Raw genomic sequence first — 26,212 nt, forward strand, 5'->3', positions numbered from 1 at the left:
GAGGGGAAGGGCGAGTGAGCCGCCGCCACTGTCGGCAACTTTGTGAGCGAGTTCAGTGCGTGCGTGAGCGAGTGAGCGAAAAGTCAGTGCAGCACCGAGTCCCCGGCTGGAGGGTCCCCGGGGAGGGCCAGGTCTGGGCCCCAGAGGCCGCCCCCGCAGCCACTCCATTCCCTCCCGCCTCTGTGGCTCCCTCCCCATTTCCTCCCCCACCGGTTCTTGGGGCCTTCCCGCCCCCGTCCGCACTTACCTGTCCCCTCCCCCACGCGGTACGCACCTCCTCATCCCCCTCCCGCAACCTCGCGCCCACCTTGGACCTTGGGAGCCCGGACCCCCGCACTTGCTTCCCGTACTGGCCGCTCCCTCAGTTCTTTCTGCTGGTGGGCGGGATGGGGGCGCTGAGCCTCGGGGACCGCGCGAGCGGGGGCCCGGGCGCCTAGACAATAGTTGATGCCCGAGGACGGGGCCACCTCCGCCTTCCCCTCCTCCGGGAGCTCGGCCCCCGCCGGCCGCCCGCCAGCCTGCATTCCGGGTCCCCCTCGGAGCCAGGCTCGGGAATTGGGCTGATTCCACCCCCGCCTCCCTCGGGCCCCCCTCCGCTCCGCGCTCGGCGCCCGCCTCGGGCCGGCCTCGCCGCTCTCCGCAGAGGAGGCGGCGAGTGAGCGCGCGCCGGCCGTCTACACGGTTTCTCTTTCTCCCCAGGGAGAGCGCGCGGCGGACGCGCCCGGGACGCGCGGCGGCACCGGGAGGCCGGGTCGAGCGGTAAGTGGTTCCCGCGCCCGGGTCCTGGGGGGAGCGGGGGTGCAGGACGGCTGACAGCCCCCTGCCCTGTTTCTGGCCGGGGTTGGGGTCCAGGGCCCGGAGCAGGACCCCAGGAGGCCGGTTAAAGTTTGATTTTCGATTTGGTGGTTTGCTGGTAGCTTAGCCCGGCGGGGGCGAGTCCGGCTTCACCGCGCCCGGCGCGCGCGCACGCACCCAAGAACCCGAATCTGCACAACTACTGGGCAGGCGTCTCTGCGGGAGGCCAGGAGACCCGCGTCCCGGTCCGGGCGGTTGCGTCCACCCCGCTGAGCTGGTCGCCATCTGGCGACCCTTCCCCTCCAGTCACCTGGGTGAGCGCTTTGCAGCCTGAGCTGGAGTAGGCAGGCCGAGTTGGTTGAGTTGTGGGAAATGGAGACGAACAGCTCGGTGCCCGAGGGTGGTTAATTTCCCCTTTGGGGGTCTTGGGGACATGAAATTTTGGGATGCTCTAACCTGCTTTCCAGGGAGCGAGTAAACCGCGAAAGGGCTGGGAAGGCGTGAGGGTGCCGCAAAAAGAACTTTTCCTCCTTCGCCCCATCTGTTACCAGCTTCTCTCCTGACCTTAAAGGAAATTTCCGAGGCTCTTAAATCGCTCCACGGCATTTCTAGGTGGACCAGTAATCGTGTTGGGCAGGTTGAAATTTCATCGCGGTTTGGAGAACAGAGAGACATGGGAAATGGCTCACTTCCAAGGAAGATGTTTAGCTAAATTGTTGGCATTCGTTTTCTAAGAGAAGCATTTGGGGATTGATGGCTCCTAGACTACGTTTACCTTATAGATTTTATTTTTCCTGACGGGTAGTTTAGAGGCAGCATTCGCTGAAATGCATACTACCTGTGAAACGATCATGTTTCTAAACTGGAGCCAGCGATGTGATGCAAATTTCAGAATAAAGGTGTCGACTTTCATCAGGTTCCAGGTCTATCTGGATGGACTGGGATTGGCGTTTCCTCTATAAAGCAAACCTTTCATGTTGAAACTCTGAGTCAGACTCTTAAAGCCATTGTTTTTATGCTGGTACTCTGTGGGAGTTAAGTGTCAACTTTCTCCTGTTTTCTCCTATGGAGTATCCGTCCAAGGCAAAGATTCTCTGACTGAATCTTTTGGAAACGTGCAAGGTTAGATCATACTGAATTCTGCAGCCAGTTTAGTAATAATATTAGTTTTCTATATAATCCTGATTTAACGACTTTCATTTTTCTCTTCGTTTTTTGAAAGCTGCAATTAAGCTACCTTTACCAGGATTTAAAAAAGAGGATAATATGGAACAGTGGTAATAACAGTAGGTCTCAGCTAATTTATTATGGCCACTGATGTGTCCAACTATTAGATGACATCCCAGTTATTAACTACAATATTAATATTAAAACATTTTCCCCATGGAATCAATTATGCTAAAGCATTAACAATTAACAGTGCATTTAAAATGATGAGTGATTGTTTCCACATAAATGGTTAGAGGCAAAATAAGAGATTTGGGGGATGAATGGCTTTATGTCTCTGACAACTAATTTTCTTATTAATGCTTAAGTAAAGGATTCTTGAAGTTGACTGTCATTTGATTTTTCTAGTTGACTGAGTGAACAAGTTTGGTGAGTGGCTTGAGACAGTCAGTAGGTGTTGCTGTTGTTAGCTTCTCTGCAGTTCCTGCTTCTGCTCCTCGAGTTTGAAATTGCAATTCTGGTACAGTGAACTTTTAAAATCTGAAGTATCAGTCAGTGATAGTTGTGATTTCATTGGAGGAGTCTATGGCAAGGTTGTCTTCAACTCCAGGTAATAATTGCAAAGCACCTCTCTGATACTTTGTATTGAGATTCATTTAACTCTTCTTTTGTCTCTGTCCTTACACTAGTATTTTCAGGCTTCTGCATTTGCTTTGCTTTTGCTTTGAAGTATGTGTGTAATTTTGGTATAGTGCCCCCACCTTGATTGTTTAGGAACTTTTAAAAAACACTTTCTAGTGAGTTTATTGAAGTCATAGATTGAAGATTGCTTGAGATTAGCAGTTTTGTAGACTTTGGGGGGATCTTGGTTGAGTTGTGATGTATATATGTTCTATCTTAAGTTGCAATCTGAATTTTTAGATAAATGACTTTTTCTTTTTTTAAAAATCTCTTTGAGCTGTGAAATGGGAGCATGAGGAGAGCTGAAATGGTATGAGAGTGGAATTTGATGGAAAGTTTGTCATGATTAATAATGTGACTATGTGCCTCTTATCAGTCCTTACCGTTGTATTATTATTGTTATTGGTCCGTATCAGTGCACGAATGAAGTATGAATATCCTGAAGATTTTTTGTTGACATCTCAGATTTGAGCCTTTTGGTTCACTGACCATATTAGATTTTCTCTATGGAAGACAAATAGACTCATTCCCATAATAAAGAACTAGAGCGCTGATAGAGCACACTTTTTTTTTCCCCTTTGGATCAAATCATGGAAGTTCAAATCTGAAAATAAATTCAGAAATTTTTTTTTTCCCCATAGCATCCCTATATTCCTAACCTTTTGAGTGGTGAGTCAAGCAATATTTATTGAGTGCCGCTATCTGGCAGGTGCACTTTTGGTTTCTGTGATTACAGTGATGAGCAAGAGTGTACCTGGCCGCATGGAACTTGTAGTCCAGTGGGACCATTCGTAGTAATATTTTCTGGCATGGAGTTATGGTACCCTGATGCCCTCGTAAAGGTTATACTTAATAGGCAATTATTTTTGAATTTTAATATATTTTAACATTTTGGAATAATGTAGCCTAGTATTTGTCCTCAGAAGGTCTGGGTTTCAAATACCTGCCCTGCCATTTTCGTTGTGAGATATTGAAAAATAATTGAACTTCTTTCTGAACTTTACTGTTGTTTCCTGCGGAGATGAGCTCAAGACTTGCTTCACAGATGAGCTACAAAAATTGATGAGAATATATGTATGAAAGTACTTTGTAAACTATAAAGTCTTATTTGTAATAGGGTTTTCTTACTTTTTGTTGGACAGATTCATGGATTGTTGGAACTAGGAGGGATTTTGACTCATTTGGCTCATGTTTCCCATTTTACGTATGAGGAAACTGAAGCCCAGAAAGTTGAAGTGATTTGTTGAAGGTTATAGAACTGGTTAAAGACTAGGCAGTGATTGGAAGACAGGTGTCCATATTTAATTGCACTCGTTTCTTTTCTTTTTTTTCCTACCTTAGAGCCTGTTACGTTAAAATTTTACTACTTTCTTCCCCCACTTAAGAGTTCAGTATTTATTAAATATCCAAAATGAGGAGATGCAAAACTTAAGGAAACGAACGATCTGTGGTGAGGTTGTAAAGCTATGAAAACAACATTGGTAACCGAGCTTCATAATTAAATGACAAAGTTACGGAAAAAGAAAATATGAGTTAAAGTTTCTACGTAGTAGAGCCTGTAGGCTTTTTTGTTTTGTTTCATTTTAAAAGAAATCTTTATTAGCACAGAGCATAATGTACTCTTTAGCTCTTTAGAAAAGCTAAACTCAGTTTATTTTGGTTCATCTTTTTCTTCTCTTTTTAAACTCATTTCCATTTGCGGAAGAAATTAGGTGTACCATCCTTGTTTCTGGACCATGGCCAACTCAATTTTAGACCTTTTTTCTCAGCGACATGTAAGGGTAACCAGAGATTGGGGCTGGGGGTGTTAGGTGGAGAGATAAAACAGGACATAAAACAGGAACGTGTAGGAGCTTCCTGTTGAAAATGGGACTGATTTATGTTGCGCCACCCTACCTTCCAGTGGAGTAATCTGAGCCAGCAGAGAAGAAACTTCCCTGCTGGTTGGGTGAATGCCCTTGAGGTGAGGGGGTTTCCTTCTTCCGGGAGGGATAAGCATTGTGGTATTCTGCCATTGCTCACACAGAAGTTTGGGTCTTATTCTGCAGACAGACGCAGTAAAATAAGGGTGTTCCACTATCCCTTGAGACTGACAGTCCGACCTTCTATCTGCTGGACTTCTACTTTTTTGGTATGGGAAATAAATTGGCCTCATTGAATTTTTGCTTTTAGTTTTTTTCTATGCCTAGCTAATCAAAAACAAAAACAAAACCCACATGCTTTGATGACACCTTGCTTTCAAAGGTTATATTTAAGTTAATTATTCTTAAATGATAGCTCATTTATTTTTATTCAGTGGACTGTTGAGCTCTGGAGTGAGTCTTAGAAGCATGGGAAAGATTTGTGGCTTCTGGGTCTTTTAAACATGGATGATTTGCATAAGGGACAGAGCAACACAGTGATTTGGTTTGTGATCATGAGGGTACAAAAAACCATCAGGGCAGATCTTTTAATGGTAGGAAATGTTCACCAGTCAACAACCATTTTCTCCTTTTATTCTGGCCTGGAGAGAGTAAGATAACCCCATTTGCAAATAGAACAGAGTGTTTTCTTAAACGCATAGAGAGATGACACCAAAATGACATGGAGGGATGTCAGGAGCTGCTTTAGCTGGCCCGTAGTAAGTAGTAGTGCATTGGTGGGTGTGCCACAAAGTCAGGTGAAGCCATTTCTCTTGGCCTCTGGAGTCTGGGATGAGAAATTTCAACCTGTAGATTTCCAATTTGTTGCTTGTCATGTTGCACTAAGTTCTCCCTCTAATTAGGATTTAGTATGCCTAAGTTTAAATTGCGGGAAGCAGGCAATTACATAACGTTAGATTTCCCTTTTTCCAATTCAGGAGAGGCAGGAGAATGTGTGCTTGTTATGAATGCCAGCTTGGGGAGGGAGAAATGCTGGTTCACACAAACTCGGGGGTCACTCAAAGGCAACTTGAGCAGAACTGACAGCCAGTGCTGCTGCCATTGGATTCCTTTTTTCCTCTTTCCTCCCACAGAGCAGGTCTAGGTTAAATGAATTTCACAGATATGAAAGTTAATTGTGGTTATTTCTTTTCTCTTTCTACTTTTTCCACAAAGCCTTTTACCAAAGCTATGAACAGGTATAGTCATTGATGGTTTTGTGGTTCAGCGACTTGCTTCTTTTTTTTTTTTTTTGAGATGGAGTCTCGCTGTGTCACCCAGGCTGGAGTGCAGTGGCACGACCTCGGCTCACTACAACCTCTGCCTCCTGGGTTCAAGTGATTCTCCTGCCTCAGCCTCCCGAGTAGCTGGGATTACAGGCACACGCCGCCACACCCGGCTGATTTTTATATTTTTAGTAGAGGCAGGGTTTCGCCATGTTGGCCAGGCTGGTCTCACACTCCTGACCTTAGGTGATCCGCCTGCCTCAGCCTCCCAAAGTGCTGGGATTACAGGCAGGAGCCACCGCACCTGGCCGACTTGCTTCTTTTTGTAATAAGTTCTGAACTGCTCAGAAAGAAGCTATTGAGAAAGAAAAGCAAAGGGCTGTGTGCCAAACGATCATGTTCCTATAATCAAGACTTGACTATGGTCAGTGTCTTTTACTCTGGCTCCATGTTATCTTTCTGTAATTCATTTTCTTCGTATTGTAAATTATTTATCTAGATAGGAAATGTAATTTGCTTTTTTTTTTTTTTTTTGAGATGGAGTCTGTTACCCAGGCTGGTGTGCAGTGACACCATCTCTGCTCACTGCGACCTCTGCCTCCTGGGTTCAAGCGATTCTCCTGCCTCAGCCTCCCAAGTAGCTGGGATTACAGGTGTGTGCCACCACACCCAGCTAATTTTTGTTTTTTTAGTAAAGACAGGGTTTTGCCATGTTGGCCAGGCTGGTCTAGGACTCCTGACTTCCAGCAATCCTCCCGCCTTGGTCTCCCAAAGTGCTGGTATTACAGATGTGAGCCATTGCGCCCGGCCTAATTTGGTATTTTTTGGGCTCATTGCCTTTCCTTTAATAGTTTCTAGCTCCCAGAATTGATTGAAATCTTTTTTTTTTTTTTTGAGACGGAGTTTTTGCTCTTGTCATGCAGGCTGGAGTGCAGTGGTGTGATCTCGGCTCACTGCAACCTCTGCCTCCCGAGTTCAAGCGATTCTCCTGCAACAGCCTCCTGAGTAGCTGGAACTACAGGCGTGTGCCACCATGCCCAGCTAATTTTTTGTATTTTTAGTAGAGATGGGGTTTCACCATATTGGCCAGGCTGGTCTTGAACTCCTGACTTCAGGTGATCCGCCCGCCTCGGCCTCCCAGTGTGCTGGGATTACAGGCATGAGCACCCGGCCTGAACCTCTATTTTTACATTTCTTTTCTATTTTATGTTTCTTTTCAGTTCTTGATGCTTATCATCAGTTCTTGATGCTCTGAGCTGCTAACTGGACTGTGGTATCCCATGTCTTCAGGAAGAGAGAGTCTGCTTATTAGGAGGTGCTTATAAGATATAGAAATATAAATTAATAGGATGTCCTAAAATTTTCACCAAATTTGACTTTTATTGCTTGCTTCACCTGTATATACCTAGGAATAAAAATGGAGTCAGTTTTTTTCCATATTCTTGCAAGAAGCATGGGGCTGTGGCTCTGAACCATACTGCTTGACTTTTAAAGACTTTTCAAAAACACATGTTTTTGAAATGTGGGTTAAATGTGTAGTTGATTTAACTCCTCCCTTTTCCCTAACCATACTTGTAGCTGCTCCACTGAAGACCTCAGAAGCTTCTGCCAGTATGGTTTCCCAGAGCTTAACTTCTTAGTAGCTGGTATTTGACATACGAAGAGAGTGCTCTGTGTGCATATGTGTGCATGCTTGTGTGTTTTTTTGTGTAGTGGGGGGCAGATTTGACTCCTAGCTCAGAATGTGCTCTTGTGAAACATGTTAGGAAGCCTGAATATGGTTCCTAAACTGTGTCTCTTTTCCAGTTTGAGAAATGCCTGTGGTTCTTCAAAGAGTCTCAGTATTGTTTTATTTTTTAAATTAGGATCTTAATGATGATCCTTTGTAACAGGAAGCAAGGTATAGTAAATTGCATAACAAAATAATGTTTCAGTAGATAAATGGTAGGTTACAGAGAGCTGTAGGATTCACAGAAAAGGCTTACTAAAAGTTCAGGAACCTCAGCCTAATAATTGCTTTGGGTGAGATTGTTCTGAAGGCCATTTACAAGGTGGTGGTTAAAAGTACTGATTTTCTGTGGTTTGGGTGGGATGTGTGTTTGGGGAAGCAGTGAGTGCTTGAGTAGAGAATCACAGTGAACCTTGAGGCTTTTCTCCTGGGGGAGAATGCTAGATATTGAGGTTGATGGGTGATTTGAAGAAGCTCAGTAGGTGATTCTGTTATGCTTCTCCCCCACCCAGTTGAAAACACAGTGGCTTTTATATAATTTTTAGATCTATGCTTAACAATAAGGTAAATAAGTAGTGGACTTAAACCAGAATGCAGCCAACTGGGGATTGTAGAAACTTCATTTTGGATGGGTAAAAAGGAGAGCCTCTGGATGTTTTGTAGAGGCCCGTTGATTCAAAAAGATAACTTGGAATAACTCCTCAAATGACTGCCAACAGTTTAAAGGGTCAGGCTGCTTAGACTCCTGCAGTGGAGATGGGACATGTACATGCAATTTGATAATTGTATGTTGGCACTTCTTTTAAAAAAATTGTGGTGAAAACAGAAAAAGTTGACCATTTCAACCATTTTTAAGTATATAGTTCAGTAGTGTTAAGTATATTCACCTTGTCGTGAAACAGATTTCCAGGACTTTTTCATCTTGCGAATCTGAAACTCTGTAAGCATTAAACATTGGCCCCCATTTCCACCTCCCACAGACTCTGGCAACCATCATTCTTTCTGTTTCTATGAATCTGGCTACTTTAGGTAACCTCATATAAGTGGAATCATGTAGTATTTGTCTGTGTCTGAATTATTTGACTTAGCATAAAATCCTCAAGGTTCGTCAATGTTGTAGCATGTGACAGGATTTCTATCTTTTTAAAGGTTTAATAGTATTCCATCATATGGGTATACCACATTTTGTTTATCCATTTATCTGTGGATAGATATTTGGCAGTTGTGATTGTTGCTATGAACGTGGGTGTGCAGATATCTCTTCAAGACCCTGCTTTTAATTATATTGTGTATATACCCAGAAGCGGGATTGCTGGATCATATGATAGTTTTATTTTTAATTTTTTGAGGAACCTCCATACTGTTTTTCGTAGTTGTACCATTTTACAATCTCATCAACAGTTCATAAGGGTTCTAACTTCTCCACATCCTTACCAATACTTATTTTCTGTTTTTTTTTTCAAATTAATTAATAAAAAATTTTTCGAGACAGGGTCTCCCTCTGCCACTCAGGTTGGAGTGCAGTGGTGCCATCTCAGCTCACTGCAACGTCCGCCTCCCGGGCTCAAGCAATCCTCCTGCCTCAGCCTCCCAAGTAGCTGGGACTAATGGTGCACACCACCACACCCAGAGCTAATTAAAAAAACAATTTAAATAGCAACCATCTTAATGGATGCAAGGTAGTATCTCATTATGGTTTTGATATATGTTTCTCTGATGATTGATGAAGTTGATTGTATTTTCATATTCTTGTTGGCCATTTGTATATTATCTCTGCATACATGTCTGTTCAAGCCCTCTGCCCATTTTTAAATTGGGTTATTTGATTTTTGTTGTTGTTGTTGAGTTATAGGAATTCTTTATATATTCTGGATATATATATTTTTCCTTCAGCATTGTGTTTTACTTTTTTGGGGAGAGGCTAGGAGGAGGAAGGGGTGAAAACAGGGTCTCATTGGAGTCTCCAAAGTGTATGCAACCTCTGGTAATACAAGGATGGGATGAGATGGCCAGGCCAGTCAGATGGAAAATCCCCAAGATTCTTTTGGCGACTGATTTCTATAATTAAAATATGACAGGTGGAAAGGACTAGTACATGGAATTCAATAAATGTCAGTTGTCTTTCCTAACTAGGTTCCTCATGGGCTAGGTTATGCCTAGATATCATCATCCTCCTCCAAATGAAGCTCACCTAGAAAACTAGGGAACTAAAAGTCCAATACAGTTTGGGTAATGCAGTTGGTTAGCTGTCTCCCCATTCTCCCAACTCCACTATTCCAGGGAGGGGCTGAAAGTAGAAGTGGCTCCCCTCAAGTCTAGTTTGCATGTCGTGGGAGAGTCCACGTGAAGGGCTGTGGGCTGTAACTCTCTAGTGCACAGTCCTCTCTTTTTGGCGATGATAATTGTAGGGAAAGAAGCGGACATGCATGCTGATTTCACGAGCTGTCTTCAGGATCTCAGCAGCCTTGCTGTGCTCAATATCTTGGAAATCCACATCATTCATAGCTAGAACTTGGTCCCCTTCCTGAAGTCCTGCTCTATGTGCATCAGAGTCAGGAATCACCTTGGAGATGAAGATGCCTAGCTGGGAGGCCTTTCCTCCTCAGATGTTAAATCCCAACTGAGCTACAGGAGGCTTCTTCAGTATGATGGTTTGGGGCGGAAACTGGGTCAACTCATTGTTGTAGTCTGGGTGGGGTACCCTCTCATGAGGAGGAATCCATCCTGGAGGATTCTCATAGGCAGGCAGGAAAACCACCGGGTAGTCATCATAAGGAATCTGGCTGTCCATCTCGGGCAAGGCCCAGTGGGCTGTCCCTGACGACCTCAGGCTTCACTCCATATTCTAGATATTAACACCTTATGAGACAGATTATTTGCAAATATTTTTTCCACTCCAGGTTGCTTTTTTGCTCTGCTGATTGTATCCTTTGATGCACAAAAATTTTTTAGTTTGATGCAGTCCCACTTGGCTAATTTTGCTTTTGGCCGTATCTAAGAAGTAACTGCCAAGTCCAAAGTAATGAAGCTTTTTCTTTATGTTTTCTTCTGGAAGTTTTATAATTTAGGTCTTACATTTAGGTCTTTAGTCCATTTTGAGTTCATTTTTATGTATAGTATAAGGGTCCAACTTTTATTCGTTTGCATGTGGATATCTTATTTTTTCCAACACCATTTGTTGAGGAGACTGTCCTTTCCTTATTGAGTGGTCTTGGCACCCTTGCCAGAAATCATTTGACTATATATGTGGGTTTATTTCTGGGCTGTCTATTCTATTCTATTGGTCTCTTTGTCTGTTTTTATGCCATTATCACACTGTTTTGATTGGTAATATGTTCTGAAGTCGGGAAGTATAAATGGCACTTTTAAGTTATGCTGTTCTAGATATTGAATAATAAAGAAGTGACATTAAACAATTCAAAGAATTTTTCCTGTTTTTGAAGGATCGAGACTTAGAGAATGAGGTAAGATGATTTTAATGGCAGAACGTATGAGGCTACCAATTGGCAAGGAGCATAGTAAAAGCTGTGTGTCTAGCACTTCCGGTTTGCAAAGTACTTTCACACATATAGAGTCCAGTGGCTTGGGAAAGCTTCAAAAAGGCAATGAATCTTGAATTATCACAACAGTCAGATGTGTACCTTAGTGGGTATTCTTACCCAACACTCTGTGTCAGTTGCATCACAGTGATATAGAGAAATTATTATAAGAACTGTCACTTGTGGTAATTTTTTCCTTGATGCTGTGTTGTCTTTCCTTTTCCAAGCCAGTAGTTTCAGATTTCCTGTATCTGCTTGTTGAATAGCAGTGGGCCCCATATGAAGGTAGAATACTTAACCACAGCACTGTTTTATATTTTGGATGTGTTAAAAAATGAAAACAAAAACAAAAACAAAAAAACAGAAAATTGATCTGGCTGGGTTGTACAGGATGAATTGAAGGCAAAAGATTGAAGCCAGAACAGCAAATTTAGTGGCTGCTATAGGAACAAATTTCAGCTACTTAAGAAATATTTTCTCATCATCTTAATACAATGATGGGGATAATTTTGGTTGAGTATATTATTTGAAGGGACATTTGGTAGAATTTCCATGGAGGAAAAATGTAGTATGCTTGTATGTAGTAGGCCTATCATAAAGATTTGTTTATTAGTGACCAAATGAATTTGTATCTGCAAGGTATTTGAATGGTGACCAAATGAATTTTTGTTTGCATAGGTGGGTCTCTAAGGAGTAATTTATTCACTTTTCCTGTGTTTATTGAATCCCATTATATGCCAGGGACTGGTGGCTGCTGCTGGTAAACAGGATACATGGTTCCTGTTCTTGTATAGCTGATACTCTTCTAGTGACTTATGTGGCCCTTGTCAATGTTCTGTTCCTCTCCTCTAGTTGGATTTTTCTTTTAGTCAAAGGCCACCTGTTTTGGTGCAAAAACAATTGCAGTTGTTTATGGTCCTATATTAAATATTATTTATATATATAGAGAGAGAAATAAACAGTCAAGTGCATTTTGGTTTCCAAGGAGATATATCTTGGCAAAATTTATTTTATCAAGTGCTTTTCTAAGAAAGAGTACCAAAGGAAACTGGCTGTAATGCCTTTTGGTTAAGATTTTCCTGAGGACCCAGATAGGGTTTTTAAATCTTGGTTTCCTTTACTCCCACACCCACTCCAAAAGAATCTGGAAAGCTAGTTATGACTAGTCCTGGATTTGATATTGATTGTTGGAACTTTGAAGAGTCATATAACCCTTCTGGATCTTCATTCATTCATTCATTTCTTCATTCACTTAATAAGTCTTCATTGTTTACCCGTTATGTATCAAATAATCCTTCTTTGTAAAAGGGAGAAAATTGAGGGTTGAATTCAGTTTTCTTTAAGACCTACTGTGAAAATTCTATAAATTTATTACTATGATTTAGTAAGATTTAGGCCTTTTTATAGATAGTAGAAATATTTTTGAAAGAACTGAAGAAAGAAATTTAGAGTATTTGTTTTTAACTCTAAAATATTTTAGTGAGAAAATTCTATAATGGTGGATAATTTTAGTGTTAGTTCATTCTGAGCTGAAACCAATCAACATTTAAACTCAGCTCAGAGTTTTTCTTTTTAATTTTGGTAGTAGACAGTTCTGAATCTAACCTTGCTGTTGTTACAGGTAGCACCCTGCAATCTTAATGCCTGTTTCAGATGATTGGTATAATGTGTGTGTAGGAGATTTGGAAATGCTTGTTACCTCTTCTAGGTGCTTGGTTCTGAATCTTTTAGACTATGGTCATCTTTATGTGTAGTCGTCTTGGGATAATGGTAACATCATGTCACTGAATGCAGAACAGTCACACTGAAGATCTGAGTGCCATTACTGTGATAATTAAGCAGGTATTTGCTCATGCTGCCAAAAAAGTAATATTCAGAGTTCCTAGTGTGAGATTTCATGGCTTTATAAAGTGATATTTTCATTTTAACTTGTTGGAAATTCAACATAGTATTGACTATACATGAAAAGATTCAGTTATGCAAAGTAAAATGTAAGAATTTCCTCCCATGTGGATTGTTGCTTTTTGTAAATCTGGTTTCAGTGTTACCAAAGAACAGTGGAAGATTTGTTCTAGTCCTGGCTTTACTACATAGTAGTTGTGTGACTTTGGCTGTCTTTCATTTACTAATCAGCAGTATCATTATGCACTTTGTAGATGGCGGATACGTTCTCATCCTAGGGATACATCAATAAACAACTCTGAGTGAGATGGGAAGCCACTGGAGGGTTTTGTACAAAGGGTTTTGGTCTGACATCTTTAAAGAGTGACACTCTGTTGTGTAGGGGAATAGAATGGGGAGGAGTGCAAAGGTGGAAATAGGGGGATGTTAGAGGTTTCTAGCAATGCTCTATAGGTGAGATATGATAGCAGCTGTGGAGGTGATGAGAAGTGAGTGGTTTATGGATATATCTCAAATGGGGCTAAAATGATTCACTGGTGGGTGAGATGATGTGGAGTGTGACAAAGAGTATACTCAAGGATGACACCGAGGTGTTTAGCCTGAGCAACTGGAATAATGGGGATGCCATTTATTGAAATGGAGATGCCTGGAGGAGCAAGTTTGGGTGTGGTATTAAGAGTTGATCTGTGCATGTTGGGTATGAGATGCAAGTTGACTTGCCAAGTGGAGCAGTCAGGTAGGCAGCTGGGCAGGTCTGTCAGTCTTCATGAGCTTTAGTTTTCTCATCTGTGAAATGGGGAGAGTGTCTGCCCTTCTCAGAATTCTTGAGATCAAATGAGAAAAAAAAAGTTAAAACTTGTAAAGCTGTGTCTTACATTATTTCTGGAAAGTAGACTGGCTACCATCTTGTGTCCTTTGTGGTCTCCTTTGCACTATTTAACTCATAGGCCGCATTGTATTGTGGAAAGTTAGCATATGCCCTCCAAAGCCTGGTTTCTTTCCCAGTAGATGTGAAAGCTTTCTCTTTGATCCCTCCTGCAATTCCTGGGCAGCTTCTGGGAGAACTTGGTATGTATGTATTTCAGTTATCTCCAGGGTGTCAGAGGGCTTCATTTTGTGTAGAGCCATACTTGAGAGTGTGGTACCAGACTTGCCTCTTAATAAACATAGCTTTGGGCCAAAGTAATTTATTTAGGTGGGAGGGTATTGTAGTAGAAAAATGGCTCTTATCTTTCTCAAATTCTTTATTTTAGGCTTTTTCCATAACTTGAATCCATTAACAGATAGGGTCTAATAGGTCAGATGATTTAGGGAGACCACTTTTCATGTTTCTTGATTCAGAAAACTTACATATTCTAGTTTTTTTGACTGCTTTACATTTTTTTTTTAGGCAGGTGAAATACATTAAGTATGTATTTGAATCTGTTGAATTAAAATTTGCTTAGGATCCACCATGTTGAAAGCATCAGTCTTGTATTTTTATCAGTGGCATTTTGAATTTATTAAATGTCTGTCATTAGAGGTAGTAGTAAATAGTTATATATTTGAAATGTAGTACTTTTATAATCTATACTTTCCTACCAGTTGATTGTTCCTTTAAGAATGTCTTGGCTGGGCGTGGTGGCTCACGCCTGTAATCCCAGCGCTTTGGGAGGCTGAGGCGGGCAGATCACGAGCTCAGAAGATCAAGACCATCCTGGCTAACACGGAGAAACCCCGTCTCTACCAAAAATACAAAAAATTAGCCGGGCGTGGTAGTGGGCGCCTGTAGTTCCAGCTACTTGGCAGGCTGAGGTAGGAGAATGGAGTGTGAACCCAGGAGGTGGAGCTTGCGGTGAGCCAAGATCGTGCCACTGCACTCTACCCTGGGCGACAGAGTGAGACTGTGTCTCAAAAGAAAAAAAAAATGTCTTTAGCCAACAGATGTGGTGGTTTTGGGTTCTTCTAATCCACAAGCAGTTTTGAACAGAAACACTATCACTCTTCACTGCTGTCCTTGTTCGACTATCAGTCAGCAAGGTTCCACTGGGCATCAGCAGTGTGCGCCCATTGCAGGTCCTCTGATTTAGAAAGGTCCTGACACATGCAGTGAATATAACTTGGTGACTGCCATCTAAGTAAGTATGGTAACCGTTGGAATACCATCTAAGTAAGCATTCTAAGTGTTCAGTGGAAAGAGAATGGTAATCGCTTTAATAATGAAGGCCTCAGGGAGGTAGGAACCATGTTTTTCAGGAGATATCATGGGGGCAGAAGTTATTTTGGATAGTTTTCTTATATGTTTTGAGCAAAAGGACCTCTCTCTACATGAGGGTTTTTGTTAGGTCTTCAGATTTATAAAATAGGTTTACTCATCCGCTTAGTAATTATTAAGTTACGTAGTCTTTTGCTTTTCATTGAATTGGCTTACTGTACATTATTTTGTTTCAGCCTCTAAGAAACTGAACCGTAGGTACCCAGTATATTACTTGACATAATTATTCATAATTGTTGAAGAGAAACCTCAAACCTTGTCTTTCCTTTTTAAGTACATATTAGAAAATTTTGGTCAATTGTAAGAACTAATTTAAAGGGGATCTATATGTTTAAATCTGTATCTTTTTCATGCTTAATTTTTCCACCTAGAAGGAACATGACTGTCTTAGTCTTCCTAAAGTCTCTTTTAGGCTTTCCAAATTGTCTGATGGCTTTTTATTTGAACTTAAGTGCAATAGTTGCTTTTATTGGAGAGATGCTGAGCGTCTGAGGTTGCAGTAATTATTTATGTACTCCTAAAGTTTTTTTAAATAACAACTTTATTGAGTTATAATTCTCTATTTAAATTAAAAAGTCAGTAGTTCTTAGTATATTCATACAGTTCTGCAGCTATCTCTATAAACAATTTTAGAACATTTTCATTACCCCACAAAGAAACTCCAAGCCCATTTGCAGTCACTCCCCATTTCTTTCCAGCCGCACCCCTCCTCTCTGACCCTAGCCCTAGGCTACCACTAACCTACTTTCTGTCTTTATAGATTTGCCTCTTCTATGTGTTTCATATAAATGGGATCATACAATATTTTGTGTTTTGTGATTGGCTTCTTTCACCTGGCTCTGTCAAAGCACATTTTTTGCAAGCGCTTTAACTTTGGTGGTAATGTTACAGATTTAAGGATTCAAAACCAAATATTCCCTGTCTGCTGACACAGAAACTACAACCTGTGCTGGGACCAGAGAAAATAGCAAAACGAGCAGTTACTATGTGTGTTTGTAGAACAGGGAGTGAACTTTGAAGCTTTCATAAAATAAAACCACCCTAGTACTAATCCACCAGTGCATTCAGTACATGTGATTGTGTAATTGTTTTACCGCACCTTTCCGGAGTATTATCCTGTTTTTCCCTCGAATTTCTTGCAGCTCTTAGAAGTCATTTGTGATTCTTCTCTTTCTTTTACTTTTGCTCTGATCTATGACCAAGCTTTATCATTTTTTCCCTTTGAATTGATTTTATTTTTCAGCTTTTGCTCTTAGTTTTATTGTCACTGTCTTAGAGTGGACCTTGACCCCTGTATCTAAGCGGCTGTATCTAAGCCTCCTTTCTGACCCCTTTGACTCCCGCTGTCCCATTCTGCAGGCCATCTTGTCTGATCATTCTTTCTAAGGGACCACTTAGTTACATGTGCCACCCTGGAGGAAGTCAAGTGGCTCTAATACTTCGCTACATCAAAGTCATACTTTCCTGCTTGCTTTTACGACATTCCTGTTTGGTCTCTCCGTTTTTGGCCTCTACTAGACTATGTCTCTGCCTTCCTATGCTAGGACTTTGCTCTGTCCTCTTCCGTCCTATTCTGATTTTCGAAAAATCTTCAGTTCGTTTTCAGTTTTAGTTATATTTAATTCAAAAAGTATGGAGGCCAGGTGCGGTGGTTCACACTTGTAATCTCAGCACTTTGGGAGGCTGTATCAGTTTCTTCTCACACTGCTAATAAAGACATACTTGAGACTGGGTAATTTATAAAGGAAAGAGGCTTAATGGACTCACAGTTCCACATGGCTGGGGAAGCCTCACAATCATGGCAGAAGGCAAATGAGTAGCAAAGTTACGTCTTACATGGCAGCAGGCAAGAGAGCGTGTCCAGGAGAACTCCTCTTTATAAAACCATCAGATCTCATGAGACTTATTCACTATCACAAGAACAGCATGGAAAAGACCAGCCTCCATGATTCAATTATCTCCCACCGGCTCCCTCCCATGACACGTGGGAATTATGGGAGCTACAATTCAAGATGAGATTTGGGTGGGGACACAGCCAAACCATATCAGAGGCTGAGATGGATGGTTCACTTGAGCCTAGGAGTTCGAGACCAGCCTGGGCAACATGGTGAAATCCTGTCTCTACAAAAAAATACAAAAAAATTAGCTAGGCATGGTGATGCATGCCTGTAGTCCCAGCTGTTCAGGAGGCTGAGATGGGAGGATCGCATGAGGCCAGGAGGTCGAGGCTGCAGTGAGCAGAGATAGCGCCACTGCACTCCAGCCTGGGCAGCAGAGTGAGACCATGTCTTAAAAAAAAAAAAAGTATGTGAAATCTACTAATTTCCTCATTTGCTGCTTTATCACTCTTATACCCTTCCCTGCATATGGTACTCCTTATCAGTATCTTGTCTCCCTTTTCTCTCTGAGCACCAGCCCCTGAACACTAGTTTTATCCCTGTCTTTCTCATCCTTCAAGACCCACCTTCTTCATTGATGTCTTGCTGGTTACCATAACACACCCTGATTTCTCCTTTCTCTGACATGTTGTTGTATTGTGTTGCGTACTTAAAGAGCCTAGCACTTAATGATTAATGCATAGTTCATCAAGGGTGTTTAGCCTGGAGAAAACTCAGAGAGGGGCATCATCCTTTGTCGCAGGAGTCAAAAGTCCATCATGTGGAAGGAGGAGAGGTTACCTTTTGTCTTCTCAGGCCTCACAGGACAGAACCAATGAGTAGAGTAAATACAGATATTTGAGTAGACATTAGAAAGGACTTTGCTGGTCCAGGTGCTTGCAGTTGTGATAGGCTGTGTCCCATCGTTGGAGGCCCTAATGCATAAGGCTGGATCATTTCTGGACAGGGTCATTGTAAAGGGCGTTCACATGATTCACATGGGCTCAGTTACACTAGTGATTATCTGTCTCGAGTGTCACAGTCATCCGGGGGCATTTTAAATACATAGATTCTCAGTCTCCACCTTGAGAGTTTAGGTTGAGCAGTCTGTGAAGCCAGGCTTGGAAAGTTTTGAATTAGGTGGCTCTTTTAGTCCTGAGATCCTATGAGGCTCATTTGGTTACCAGATTTTTATTTATTTTATTTTTATTTATTATTATTATTTTTTGAGACAGAGTCTCACTTTGTTGCCTAGGCTGGAGTGCAATGGTGTGATCTCGGCTCACTGCAACCTCCGCCTCCTGGGTTCAAGCAATTCTCCTTCCTCAGCTTCCCGAGTAGCTAGGATTACAGGTGTGCACCACGACACCCGGCTTATTTTTGTATTTTTAGCAGAGATGGCGTTTCACCATGTTGGCCAGGCTGGTCTTGAACTCCCAACCTCAAGTGATCTGCCTGCCTTGGCCTCCCAAAGTGCTGGGATTACAGGCGTGAGCCACTGTGCATGGCCAGATTACCAGATATTTATTGAGTGCATGTATTATATGGCAATATAAAGTTTTTGGTTTTTGCCTTCATGGAGCATAGAGTCAAGGGAGTAATGCACCGAGAGCTGAAACCATGTGATTTCTCCTCAGGTAGGTATAGATTCTCTGAGGATAGAGACCATTTCTCTTTTTTTCATGGTTCTTTATTTGCCCAAGAGGAATGGGCACTTTGGGATTCCTTCTTGACTGGCAAGATGATTAACCCGATGTTTACTGACAAGCCCTCCTTGTGGTAGGGCTTAGTACTATGTTCTTTATCCAAGTGTTTTCTTTACTTTTCTTTCTTTTTTTTTTTGGGGGGACAAAGTCTCGCTCTGTAGCCCAGGCTGGAGTGCAGTGGCATGATCTTGGCTCACCACAACCTCCGCCTCCCGGGTTCAAGTGATTCTCCTGCCTCAGCCTCCCGAGTAGCTGGGATTACAGACACTCACCACTTCACCCGGCTAATTTTTTGTATTTTTAGTAGAGACAGGGTTTCACCATGTTGGCCAGGCTGGTCTTAAACTCCGGACCTCAGGTAATCCGCCTGCCTCGGCCTGTAAAAGTGCTGGGATTATAGGCGTGAGCCGCAGTGCCAGGCCTATCCAAGTGTTTTCATACAACTTAATGTCTTGGTTGAGAAGGAGCCACTCTATCTTCATTTGTTTCATGGCAGGTTCTGGCTTTAGATTTTGTTGCTTCCTGGTAATTAATGTCAGCTATCATTTATTGAGTAACCACTGTGTCAGGCACTTTGTGTCACATTATTGCTAATCTTTATAAACAAGCCTGTAAGATAGACATTAGGACTCTGTGGGAGCCAGGATATTGAGTTCCTGTTACAGAATTTCTGCTTCTCTTAACATAGATTGTAGCAGCTACTGAGTTGAGGCGTTATCTAATGCAGTCATCTGTTGGGACCAGAGTAATTGCAGTCATATTTTGGCTGTGTGCATAAAGCGTATTTTGTTGGGAATGCCAGAAAGCCTGTCTGCTTATAATAGGTAGCTATGACCACCACCCTGTTAAACTTATAATTCGTTTTAAACGTTATGCTGTACTGATAATAAAAGATCTTCATCTGTTTCTCCAATGAAAGGCTGATCTTGCTACTATAGTTTTAAGCATGGTATATGGTTTATTATTCATTCATGTTGTGCCCAAATGGAAAGTCAGGGACTGTTTTTTTTTTTGTATCTTTAACAATGATCTGGATTTCACAGAGTTGGTGTGTGACCCATTTGGTGGTTTCTTTTTCTTATCTGTTGTAGGACTTTGGCCTGTCACGGTGTTGGCCCTAGTGCCCAGTTAATAATGACCATAAATATCTTTTGCTGAACAACACCAGTGAATTCATTCTGTGTTAGGTTCTTTACTTATTCCATATCATTTTATCCTCATGAAATTCCTGAAAAATAGGTATTATCAACATTTAACAGATGTAAGGAAACTGAGAAAGGCTAAATAACTTGTCTAGCTTTCAGTTGCTTCCCTAGCTTTCCGATGCTCCCCTAGTTTTCCGATGCTCCCCTAACTTTCTGCTGCTCTCCTGTTTACCTGAGGAGACTCAGGCATGGTTTGCATAAGAGTTAATACCATTTCTTTTTCTTTCCCTCATTTCCTCCTATTGTAGGCTTTACTGAGAAAAATTTGATGTTACCTGAGGTCAGGAGTTACCATCCTGGCCAATGTGGTGAAACCCCATCTCTACTAAAAAAATACAAAAAATTAGCCAGGCATGGTGGTGCATGCCTGTAGTCCCAGCTATTCAGGAGGCTGAGGCAGGAGACTTGCTTAAACCCGGGAGGCGGAGGTTGCAGTGAGCTGTGGTTGCACCACTGCACTCCAGCCTGGACAACAGAGCGAGACTCCGTCTCAAAAAAAAAAAAATAAAAATTAAGTGGTATATAAGTGAACTTTTAGGAGGTGAAGATGTACTAGTATCTCAGACACCTAGAGAAAAGTCATGGATAGTGTATTTAAAGTAGTGCTTGTCATTGAATGTCCTTTCTGGCCAACAGAACTTACTGAGATGTGGGGAGCAACTTCCACAGTGGGCTGACACCTGCCGAGGGAAGTCCAAGGCCCAGGATTGCAGATGCTTTTAATATGAATAGCTAGGTGAAATGTGAATATATATAGTTAGGTGAAATAAATGTAAATCTTCACTAAGTTTGTAATAACCACAGAGTTTTTTCTAGTAAGAACACCTTCACGTTACTTCCCAACTTGAGCAAGACAGGAAGCTTGAGACATTTATTTTTTGGGGTGAAATGCTTTCTTTTTCATCTTGCAGCATGGATTGTGTTGTGCAGTTGTCATCTTGTCATTGACTTCTGCCTATTGCCCTAAAATTATCGGGCTGTCATCAAGTCAGCATCTGCTTTGTTGTGAAATACATGTCTTTTAAGAGCCTGGAGGCATATTAGAAATATACAGATTTTTTTCTCCCCAACTTTTGTTTTAGATTCAGTGGTATAGGTGCAGGTTTGTTACGTGGGTATGTTGCGTGATGCTGAGGTTTGGGCTTCTAATAATCTCGTTATGCAGGTACTGAGCATAGTACCCAACAGTTAGTTTTTCAACTCATCCCTCCCTCTCTCCCTCCCCTCTCTAGTAGTTCCAGTGTCTATTATTGCCATTCTTATGTCTGTGAGTACCCAGTGTTTAGCTCCCAATTATAAGTGAGAACATGTGGTATTTGCTTTTTCTTTTCCTGCTTTAATTTGCTTAGAATAATGACCTCCAGCTGTATCCATGTTGATGCACAGGACATGATTTTACTCTTTTTTTGTGGCTGCATAGTGTTCTATGGTATATATGTACCATATTTTCTTTATCCAACCCACTGTTGATGAACACCTCAGTTGATTCCATGTCTTTGCTGTTGTGAATAGTGTTGTGAGGAACGTGTGAGTGTATGTGTCTTTTCAGTAGAATGACTTGCTCTTCTCTTCTTTTTTTTGGAGACAGGGTCTCACTTTGTTGCCCAGGCTGGAGTGCAGTGGTACCATCTCTGCTTACTGCAACCTCTGCCTCCTGGGTTAAAGTGATTCTCCCATTTCAGCCTCCCGAGTAGCTAGAACTGTTGTTGTGCCCCACCATACCTGGCTAATTTTTATATTTTTTGTAGAGATGGGGTTTTGCCTTGTTGCCCAGGCTGGTCTCAAACTCCTGGACTCAAATGATCCACCTGCATTTTTGGGGGCCATTTTTTGTCCCCCAGAGTGCTGGGATTAGAGACGTGAGCCACCGTACCTGGCCTGTTTTCCTTTGGGTATATACCTAGTAATGGGATTGCTGGGTTGAATGTAGCTCTGTTTTAAGCTCTTTGAGAAATCTCCAAACTGCTTTCCACAGTGGCTGAACTAATATACATTCCCACCAACAGTGTATAAGAGTCCCCTAGAAATATACAGATTTTTAAAGAGATGTTGATGGAAGTGAAGTTAATTGAAAATACAGAAAATACAAGTGTAAGTTCAGTCTTGGTTTTTCCAAGTATTCATCTAGGAAACATGTTCAGTTGATCAGACAGAAATGAAATTGCTGGTAAAGTTCTTGTAGTTAACTTAGATTATGATGGGAAAAGAGTACTTTTTTTATACCTGAACTTTTCTATTGAGTTTTGGACTGTGTATGTTTTTTGAATCCAGTATACCCACTTTAAACCTTACGTACAGCTCATTTCTCCAAACCAAATATTTGAGATTTCTCTTTCATGTTTATAAATCCTCAAGATTTTTGCTTTGGTTTATTAGATAAGGATTTTTGGTGGTATAATAACTAGGTTGGGTGGTTTTATCTTAATCTCTCGTTTGCTTTAGTATTTAGTTTTATTTAATCTCCTAAGAACGAAGATTAATTTTAAAAAGGATTGTTAAACTTTCGTGGCCAAAGAAGGCCACGATGTGCCTTCTAAATGGCAGAGAGCTCCAAAGTTATTTAATGGATTCCACTCCTGGTGCACTCATTTATAGCAAGATGTGCAAGGACCTTAGCCTATTTATCATCCTGTTCTTGGTTTACCATTGCAACAATAAATCACCTTGATTGGTTCACCTTGTCTTCACGTTACAGACTTTTCATGTTGACCTGCTTAAGAGTGTTTGAAAGCTACCTTTTAAATAATGTCCTATAACCACAATAATCCAACAGTATTGAGGACATGCCACCCTCAAACCTTGGTCCACCCACCATCAATCCACAAAGTCCGTTTCTAAATATTACCTAATATTCATCATCCGCTCAGCAAATACTTTTTGAGCTGTTTCATGTCAGGCACTGGCTGTGGATGAGCTATGTATTTCTTAGATAACACTGCAGTTCTGTTCTCAGGATGCTTCCAGCTAGTTGGGAATTCAGGAAGAATAGAGAAAAATATCTTATCAGGAGATGAAGGAAATAATTTAAATGTACCATCTTTGATTTTTTCCTCTTTGTATTATGGAAGCAGTACATAAGACTTTGTGGAAAATTTGGAAAATACAGGAAAGTATGAGGAAGAAAAATGTTATCCATCATTCTGCCACCCAAGAATAACCACTGTTACTACTTTCATGTTTCTTGTCTTTAAAAAATGGCTTCTAAAAAAAGCAGAACAGAGCTCTGTCCAGTAAAAGGCATTACGGTGAAATTTGATGAGGGAAAGGAAAAAGGCCCCTAGAAATGTTTCTGCTGTTGTGGGGGACCATGCTGTGGAAGCAGCATCTTGGGGAAGGTATGTCTGGGAGTTCTCAGGAAGAAAGAATCAGGGAACAAAACCAAGAACAGTGTTTACCTTAGATTTCCAAGTTACAAGTGTGTTGTGTTCTAAAACTTGATGAGGTGGTAATTGGCATTCCAGATGCTTTTCTCAGATACTAATCTATGCTAGATGAGTAAATGGAGTCTTCCCTCTAGGACAGAATATGCGAGATGATTTTTAGATTGCAGTGTCCACTGTGTGTCCATGGTTTAAGGTTTGGAGAATTTATAGTAGGAGAAGCAAGGAAAAAACATTTTTTTTGAAGGGTCTCTTAGGTACTAGCACTTTTTTTGAAGTCAGTGTTTCATTTAATGTTCATAGCAAACATTTGAAGGAAGTATTTCCCTCATTTTTGTAGTTTAGATTTAGGAAATGGATTTAATTGCTTGTTTAGAGTCATAGTGTTTCATATTAAGTGGTAGGGGCACATGCAGGCTTTGGAACCAGAGACCTGGGTTCCGCCCTACCACAGTGATCTCAGACAATTCCTCAACCTCTTTCTTAATTTTTAAAAGGAAAAGATGATGATGCTTAACTCAAGGTTATTATAAAGATGAAATGAGACAATGTATATAGCACCCTTCCCACAGTTTAGATTTAGGATCAATGAGTGAGAGCTTTTAGTATGTCACTTGTAAGGCAGCAGGCCCAGTGCCTGACATATAGTAGATGTCCAATAGATGTTGGACCCAGGGCTTCTTACAAGCTCTCCCAACTTTTCAGGTTTTTAAAAATTTCTCTGTCTGTCTGTCTGTCTGTCTATCTATCGAGAGAGATGGGGTCTCACTCTGTTGCCCAGGCTGGAATGCTGTGTTGTAATCTTGGCTCACTGCAAACACTGCCTCCTGGGCTCAAGTGATCCTCCCACTTCAGCTTCCTGAGTAGCTGGGACCGTAGGTATGCGCCACTATGCCCAGCTAATTTTTTGTATTTTTTGGTAGAGACGGACGGGGTTTTGCCACGTTACACAGGCTGCTCTCCAACTGCTGAGCTCAAGTGATCCGCCAGCTTCAGTCTCCCAAGCTGCTAGGAGGTGGCGTGAGCCACTGTGCCTGGCATGCCAACTTTTCAATTTTTTCTAGTGTCTTTCTCTTGGATTTTGAAGGACCTTAATGGAAAGATATATTTCATTTGAATTATCATAGTGGATTCTTGGATTTGTAAAATAAATGTCATCTGCACTGCACAGGAAAATTCCATCTCATCAGTAGTTTTCTTTGAAAGGTCATCCTGAACATTTTCCCCTGGGTGTCAGTGAGGAAGGCTAAGAGCTCAGGTGGGAGTCGGGGAGAAGGAGAGCAGGAGGAGTCAATTTGGGTATTTTCCTGGCGTAGTTTGCTACCTACCCGCCTTAGTAAGGACTGTACTATGGCCATGTGTGACTGGGATTGTAACGGAGCAGAGGTTAAGAGGGCACTGTGTGGGAGACGGGTACTATGTGGAAGATATTTGGTTCTCCATGCATACTCATGCTCTTTCATGCACTTATTCAGTCATCAGACAGTTGTTGACGCTTTCCTATATGCAGTGCACTGTGCCAGTCCTTTGGGATTCAAAGGATGTCCTCGCCTCTGTAGGATTAAGCCAAGTTGATAGACAAGTAACAGAAAGTTACAGCTCAGTTTTAAGTGCCAAGTTAGAGGGAAGCTGGGGGAGCTTTGCCAAAGCATATTAAAATTATTTTTCTGTATTTGCTTCATTAGACCTTGAAGGCCAGGACTATGTCTTTGCACCTTGATTTTTCCCACAGCTTACTCTTTTTTTTTTTTTTTTTGAGATGGAGTCTCGCTCTGTCGCCCAGGCTGGAGTGCAGTGGCGCGATCTTGGCTCACTGCAAGCTCTGCCTCCCGAGTTCATGCCATTCTCTTGCCTCAGCCTCCTCAGTAGCTGGGACTACAGGCGCCCGCCATCACTCCCGGCTAATTTTTTTGTATTTTTAGTAGAGATGGGGTTTCACCGTGTTAGCCAGGATGGTCTCCATCTCCTGACCTCGTGATCCGCCTGCCTCGGCCTCCTAAAGTGTTGGGATTACAGGCGTGAGCCACTGCGCCTGGCACCCAGAGCTTACTCTTATATGCATCCCTGAATAAATTTGTATAATTTATTATTATTATTTTTTGAGATGGAGTCTCTGTTGCCAGGCTGGAGTGCAGTGACACGATCTTCACTCACTGCAGCCTCCGCTTCCCGGATTCAAGCAATTCTCCTGTCTCAGCCTCCCGAGTAGCTGGGACCACATGTGCTTGCCACCACGCCCAGCTAATTTTTGTATTCTTAGTAGAGATGGGGTTTCACCATGTTAGCCAGGATGGGCTCGATCTCTTGACCTCATGATCTGCCTGCCTCGGCCTCCCAAAGTGCTGAGATTATAGGTGTGAGCCACCGCACCCAGTCAAATTTGTGTAATTTTTAACCTGACACAGAGACAAGATAGTTTATAAATGGTGTGTTTAAACTATATGTGTGGAAATCTCAACCCTGTAACTGGAGACATCTGATAAGTCTTAGACTTACTGATAATTTCATTTTTAGAAAGTAGAGGTGGAAATTTGACTAGTTAATTCATGCTGAGAACTTTGGGTGAAACTGGCTATTTTATTTTGGGGTTTCGTCCTGATGGAAGTTGTGCAAGACCCTCTTGCACATGAGATTTTTAGAAAGGTGTCTCATGAAGCTCAGAGCAAAGATGGTATTACCTCCAAGGCCAGCAGAACTGTAGAAAAGAGTATGGTTTCATCGAGATGTGTGGGGAGCACCAAGAAACAAAAATTGTGATTGTATGATTGCAAGTCATGATGGTAAGCAAAAGTGGGGATGGCTTCTAAAGAAGTCAACAAAGTGTTCAGGGTCATTGGAAAAGAAGCCAGA

General features: G+C 41.8%; 1 protein-coding gene and 1 pseudogene across 28 annotated transcripts in view; one reads left to right on the forward strand and one right to left on the reverse strand.

Annotated features, from left to right (window-relative positions):
• The first annotated feature begins 21 nt into the window (after positions 1 to 21).
• The window catches only part of SIPA1L1 (signal induced proliferation associated 1 like 1), a 415,163-nt gene continuing 388,972 nt past the window's right edge, over positions 22 to 26,212 (forward strand). For 5 of the 28 annotated variants that reach the window (XM_063697943.1, XM_063697949.1, XM_063697942.1 and 2 more), the window contains exon 1: positions 700 to 759. The gene's annotated coding sequence lies outside the window, so the exon portion shown is untranslated. Of the gene's footprint in view, positions 83 to 628; positions 760 to 783; positions 1,110 to 26,212 lie in introns of those variants that run through there. The other 23 variants (XM_063697940.1, XM_055362226.2, XM_055362236.2 and 20 more) reach the window with 10 other exon arrangements.
• Positions 9,840 to 10,310, reverse strand: LOC101136590 (PDZ domain-containing protein 11-like; annotated as a pseudogene).

This window comes from Gorilla gorilla, chromosome 15, assembly GCF_029281585.2.
Source record: "Gorilla gorilla gorilla isolate KB3781 chromosome 15, NHGRI_mGorGor1-v2.1_pri, whole genome shotgun sequence".
Classification (NCBI taxonomy): Eukaryota; Metazoa; Chordata; class Mammalia; order Primates; family Hominidae; genus Gorilla; species Gorilla gorilla.